Source organism: Eumetopias jubatus, unplaced genomic scaffold, assembly GCF_037043125.1.
Source record: "Eumetopias jubatus isolate StellerSeaLion01/CBP00866 unplaced genomic scaffold, mEumJub1_p1.0 scaffold_11, whole genome shotgun sequence".
In the NCBI taxonomy this organism is placed as follows: domain Eukaryota; kingdom Metazoa; phylum Chordata; class Mammalia; order Carnivora; family Otariidae; genus Eumetopias; species Eumetopias jubatus.
In genome coordinates, this window is record NW_028274817.1 from 54169182 (window position 1) to 54175833 (window position 6652).

The window sequence follows — 6652 nt, forward strand, 5'->3', positions numbered from 1 at the left end:
CATCTTGGCTCTTTCCAATATTGTGGATATTGCTGCTATAAACACTGGGGTGCACGTACCCCTTCAGACCCCTACATTTGTATCTTTGGGGTAAATACCCAGTAGTGCAATTGCTGGATCGTATGGTAGCTCTATTTCCAACTGTTTGAGGAAACTCCATACTGTTCTCCAGAGTGGTTCCACCAGCTTGCATTCCCACCAACAGTGTAGGAGGGTTCCCCTTTCTCTGCATCCCCGCCAACATCTGTCATTTCCTGACTTGTGAATTTTAGCCATGATGACTGGTGTGAGGTGGTATCTCATTGAGGTTTTGATTTGGATTTCCCTGATGCCAAGTGATGTTGAGCACTTTTTCATGTGTCTGTTGGCCATTCAGATGTCTTCTTTGGAAAAATGTCTGTTCATGTCTTCTGCCCATTTCTTGATTGGATTATTTGTTCTTTGGGTGTTGAGTTTGATAAGTTCTTTATAGATTTCGGATACTAGCTCTTTATCTGATATGTCATTTGCAAATATTTTCTCCCATTCTGTCGGTTGTTTTTTGGTTTTGGTCACTGTTTCTTTTGTTGTGGAAAAGTATTTATCTTGATGAAATCCCAATAGTTCATTTTTGCCTTTGCTTCCCTTGCCTTTGGTGATGTTTCTAGGAAGAAGTTGCTGTGCCTGAGGTCGAAGAGGTTGCTGCCTGTGTTCTCCTTTATGATTTTGATGGATTCCTGTCTCACATTTTGGTCTCACAACCATTTGGAGTCTATTTTTGTGTGTAGTGTAAGGAAATGGTCCAGTTTCATTCTTCTGCATGTGGCTGTCCAATTTTCCCAACACCATTTGTTGAAGAGACGGCCTTTTTTCCATTGGACATTCTTTCCTGCTTTGTCAAAGATTAGTTGACCATAGAGTTGAAGGTCCATTTCTGGGCTCTCTATTCTGTTCCATTGATCTATGTGTCTGTTTTTGTGCCAGTACCATACTGTCTTGATGATGACAGGTTTGTAATAGTACTGGAAGTCCGGAATTGTGATGCCGCCAGGTTGCTTTTCTTTTTCAATATTCCTCTGGCTATTTGGGGTCTTTTCTGGTTCCATACAAATTTTAGGATTATTTGTTCCATTTATTTGAAAAAAGTGGATGATATTTTGATGGGGATTGCAATGAATGTGTAGATTGCTCTAGGTAGCATTGACATCTTCACAATGTTTGTTCTTCCAATCCATGAGCATGGAACGTTTTTCCATTTCTTTGTGTCTTCTTCAATTTCTTTCATGAGTATTTTATAGTTTTCTGAGTACAGATCCTTTGCCTCTTTGGTTAAATTTATTCCTAGGTATATTATGGGTTTGGGTGCAATTGTAAATGGGATTGACTCTTTGATTTGTCTCTCTTTTGTCTTGTTGTTGGTGTATAGGAATGCCACTGATTTCTGTGCATTGATTTTATATCCTGCTACTTGACTGAATTCCTGTATGAGTTCTAGCAGTTTTAGGGTGGAGTCTTTTGGGTTTTGCACATACACTATCATATCATCTGCAAAGAGTGAGAGTTTGACTTCCTCTTTGCCGATTTGGATGCCTTTGATTTCTTTTTGTTGTCTGATTGCTGTGGCTAGGACTTCTAATATTATGTTGAATAGCAGTGGTGATAGTGGACATCCCTGTCGCGTTCCTGACCTTAGTGGAAAAGGTCTCAGCTTTTCCCCATTGAGAATGATACTCGCTGTGGGTTTTTCATAGATGGCTTTTAAGATATTGAGGTATGTACCCTCTATCCCTATACTCTGAAGAGTTTTCATCAAGAAAGGATGCTGTACTTTGTCAAATGCTTATTCTGCATCTATTGAGAGGATCATATGATTCTTGTTTTTTCTTCTGTTAATATATTGTATCACGTTGATTGATTTGTGGATGTTGAACCAACCTTTCAGCCCAGGGATAAATCCCACTTGGTCATGGTGAATAATCCTTTTAATGTACTGTTGGATCCTATTGGCTAGTACTTTGGTGAGAATTTTTGCATCCATGTTCATCAAGGATATCGGTCTGTAGTTCTCCTTTTTGATGGGGCCTTTGTCCGGTTTTGGGATCAAGGTAATGGTGGCCTCATAAAATGAGTTTGGAAGTTTCCCTTCCATTTCTATTTTTTGGAACATTTCAGGAGAATAGGTATTAATTCTTCTTTAAATGTTTGATAGAATTCCCCTGGGAAGTCATCTGGCCCTGGGCTTTTGTTTGTTGGGAGATTTTTGATGACTGCTTCAATTTCCTTAGTGGTTATAGATCTGTTCAGGTTTTCTATTTCTTCCTGGTTCATTTTGGTAGTTGATACATCTCTAGGAATGCACCCATTTCTTCCAGGTTATCTAATTTGCTGGCATAGAGTTGCTCATAATATGTTCTTATAATTGTTTGTATTTCTTTGGTGTTGGTTGTGATCTCTCCTCTTTCATTCATGATTTTGTTGATTTGGGTCTTTTTTCTTTCTGATACATCTGGCCAGGGGTTTATCAATCTTGTTAATTCTTTCAAAGAACAAGCTCCTAGGTTTGTTGATCTGTTCTACCGTTCTTTTGGTTTCTATGTCATTGATTTCTGCTCTGATCTTTATTATTTCTATTCTCCTGCTGGGTTTAGGCTTTATTTGCTCTTTTTTCTCTAGCTCCTTTAGGTGTAGGGTTATGTTGTGTATTTGAGACCTTTCTTGTGTCTTGAGAAAGGCTTGTATTGCTATATACTTTCCTCTTAGGACTGCCTTTGCTGTATCCCAAAGATTTTGAACAGTTGTGTTTTCATTTTCATTGGTTTCCATGATTATTTTTAATTCCTTAATTTCCTGGTTGACCCATTCATTCTTTAGTAGGATGCTCTTTAGCCTCCATGTATTTGAATTCTTTCCGACTTTCTTCTTGTGATTGAGTTCTAGTTTCAAAGCATTGTGGTCTGAAAATATACAGGGAAAAATCCTAATCTTTTGGTACTGGTTGAGACATGATTTGTGACCTAGGATGTGATCAATTCTGGAGAATGTTCTATGGGCACTAAAGAAGAATGTGTATTCCGTTGCTTTGGGATGGAATGTTCTGAATATGTCTGTGAAGTCCATTTGGTCCAGTGTGTCATTTAAAGTCTTTATTTCCTTGTTGATCTTTTGCTTAGATGATCTGTCCATTTCAGTCAGGGGGGTGTTAATGTCCCCCACTATTATTGTATTGTTGTCAATGTGTTTCTTTGCTTTTGTTATTAATTGGCTTATATGATTGGCTGCTCCCATGTTAGGGGCATAGATATTTACATTTGTTAGATCTTCTTGTTGGATAGACCCTTTAAATAGGATATAGTGTCCTTCTTCATCTCTTATTACAGTCTTTGTTTTAAAATCTAATTTGTCTGATATAAGGATTGCCACCCCATCTTTCTTTTGGTGTCCATTAGCATGGTAAATAGTTTTCCACCCCCTCACTTTCAATCTGGGGATGTCTTTGGGTCTAAAATGAGTCTCTTGCCGACAGCATATTGATGGGTCTTGTTTTTTAATCCAATCTGATAGCCTGTGTCTTTTGATTGGGGCATTTAGCGCATTTACATTCAGGGTAACTATTGAAAAATATGAATTTAGTGCCATTGTATTGCCTGTAAGGTGACTGTTACTGTATATTATCTGTGTTCTTTTCTGATTTATGCTGCTTTTAGGCTCCTCTTTGCTTAGAGGAGCCCTTTCAATATTCCTTGTAGGGCTGTTTTTGTGTTTGCAAATTCCTTTCGTTTTTGTTTGTCCTGGAAGCTTTTTATCTCTCCTTCTCTTTTCAGTGACGGCCTAGCTGGATATAATATTCTTGGCTGCATATTTTTCTCATTTATTGCTCTGAAGACTGGCCAGTCCTTTCTGGCCTGCCAGGTCTCTGTGGATAGGTCTGTTGCCAATCTAATGTTTCTACCATTATAAGTTACATACCTCTTCTCCTAAGCTGCTTTCAGGATTTTCTCTTTGTCTCTGAGACTCGTAAATTTTACTATTATATGTCGGGGTGTTGACCTATTTTTATTGATTTTGAGAGGGGTTCTCTGTGCCTCCTGGATTTTGATGTCTGCTTTTTTCCCCACATTAGGGAAGTTCTCTGCTATTATTTGCTCCAATATACCTTCTGCCCCTCTCTTTCTTCTTCTGGGATCCCAATGATTCTAATGTTGTTTCATCTTTTCGTATCGCTTATCTCTCGAATTCTGCCCTCATGATCCTGTAGTTGTTTATCTCTCTTTATCTCAGCCTCTTTATTTTCCATCATTTGGTCTTCCATATTGCTGATTATCTCTTCTGCCTCATTTATCCTAGCAGTTAGTGCCCCCCAGTTTTTATTACACCTCATTAATAGACTTTTTGATTTTGATTTGGTTAGATTTTAGTTCTTTTATTTCTTCAGGAAGGGTTTCTCTAATGACTTCCATGCTTTTTTCAAGCCCACCTAGTATATTTAAAGTCATGATTCTGAACTCTAAGTCCGACATCGTACTAATGTCTGTATTGAGTAGGTCCCTAGCAGATGGTACTACCTCTTGTTCTTTTTGCTGAGGTGATTTTTTTCATCTTGGCATTTTGTCCAGAGGAGAATAGAGGAATAAGAGAACAAAATGCTAACAGGTTAACAACATCCCCAGCAAATATACTCTAATCAAATCAGAAAAGACCTGAAACCATGGGGAAAAGAAAGGGAAAGAAAGAAAAAAAAAAAGAGAGAAAAAAAAGAAAAAGATAAAAACAAACAAAAACAGAATAAAACAACAAAAACAGAATATGATCAAATATGATAAGGCTAGTGCATAGATCAGTGCCACACACTAAATTTTGGGCGTATTTTGGTCTGTTAGAAGAAAGTGCCTCCTAAAATTTTAAAGGAAGAAAGACTTATATATGTACAAAATAAGGGTTGATACAGTGAAGGGATAGAAGATGAATGTAAAGATGAAAAGTATAAAAGATTTTATAAAGGAATTGATAACATAAGAAGTTGTTTGAAAAAAGAAAGAAGATTAAAAAAAGAAAGAAAAGAAAAAAAAGGGAGAGAATGTGATCAGGCAGGAGACTAGAACAAAGCCATACACTAGTGATTTAGGGTATATTTTGATCTGTTAGAAGGAACTGTATCTCAAAATTTTAAAGAGAGAACAACTTATATATATATGCCAAAAATAAGGGTAACTATTATGAAGGGATAAAATATGACTCTAAAAATGAAAAATAAAAAATGTTTTTTTAAATAAAATGGATTGATAAGATGTTGGTTGAAAAAGGGAAAAAGAAAAATTAAAAAAAAAGTTAAAAAATTAACTTTGAAAAACTAATGAATCACGTTAAAAATGCCATGAATTCTATGTGCAGTATTCCCCTAGCGCTGGAGTTCTCCTGCTCTCCTTGATCGGTAAACTTAGTCTTGGCTTGCTGGCTGTTCGTGCTGATCTTCTGGGGGAGAGGCCTGTTGCTGTGGTTCCCAAATGTCTTTGCCAGAGGTGGAATTGTCCCTCCCTTGTTGGTCTGGGCTAAGCAAGCTGCTTGGGTTTGCTCTCAGGAGCTTTTGTTCTCTGCAAGCTCTCGGCACAGCTTTGGAGGACCAGGGTGAAAATGGTGGCCACCCAATCTCCGCCTGGAGGAGCTGAGATCTCACGGCCCCGCTCCTCAGTGTGCCGCCAGAGAAAAGCAGTCACTCCTGTCTCCCCAGTCTCTGGCCGCACTCCGTGCTCACCCGACCTGTGACCAAGTGTTTCTATCTCTGGCACCCGACCCTGTGTGGAGTCTCCAAACCCAGCAGATCCCTGTGCTGCACTCCCACGCTGCTCCTCCTGGCGGGAGGAAGGGGAGTGTTCCCGGCTCTGCCGCTTGTTGGGTCCCTGCTGGAGGAGCAGTGGCCCACCTGGGCCGCGGATCACAGTTTATGGCAATCCCGAGCTGAGTGCCACGCCTCAGCTCCATCTCTGCAGCCGGCTTCCCCGCTCCAATCCCTGGGAGCTCTGCCGCACTCAGGCGCCCCTGGTCTTTATGTGACCCAGAGGGTCCTGAGACCACACTGTCCCGCGAGGTTTCCACCCCCCGCTTAGCCACTGGAGTGAGTCCCTCAGCGGAGCTGACTTCTAAAAGTTCCGATTTTGTGCTCCGCGGCTTTATCACTTGCCAGAAGCGGCCGATGGAGGCCCCCTCCCCCGCTGTCTATCCTCCTGAATATCACCTTGGATTCACTTCTCCGTACATCTTACCTTCCAGAAAGTGGTCGCTTTTCTGTTCAGAGAGTTCTTGCTATTCTTTTCTTCTATCTCCTGTTGAGTTCATAGGTGTTCAGAATGGTTCGATCCCTATACAACTGAATTCCTGAGATCAGATGAAATCCAGGTCTCCCACTCCTCTGCCATCTTGCTCCGCCCCCCTTCCTGAAAGCAGAATTCTGATGGAAGCCTGGGACATAAGACAAGAGATTTTTCACTCTTTTCTGAAGGCTTCCTGAACAGCAAGGGGCGTGAACTCCCATCTCTTGAAATGAAGGAGTGGGGTCATGCCATTCCCCCTGCTTACCCATCAGCATGGACAGATTTGAGTGAGCAACACAGTGCTCCCAGTAGAGTCTAGAGAAGCTTACAATAAGCCCCGCCTAGAACCAGAACAGCAGGCCACTCCC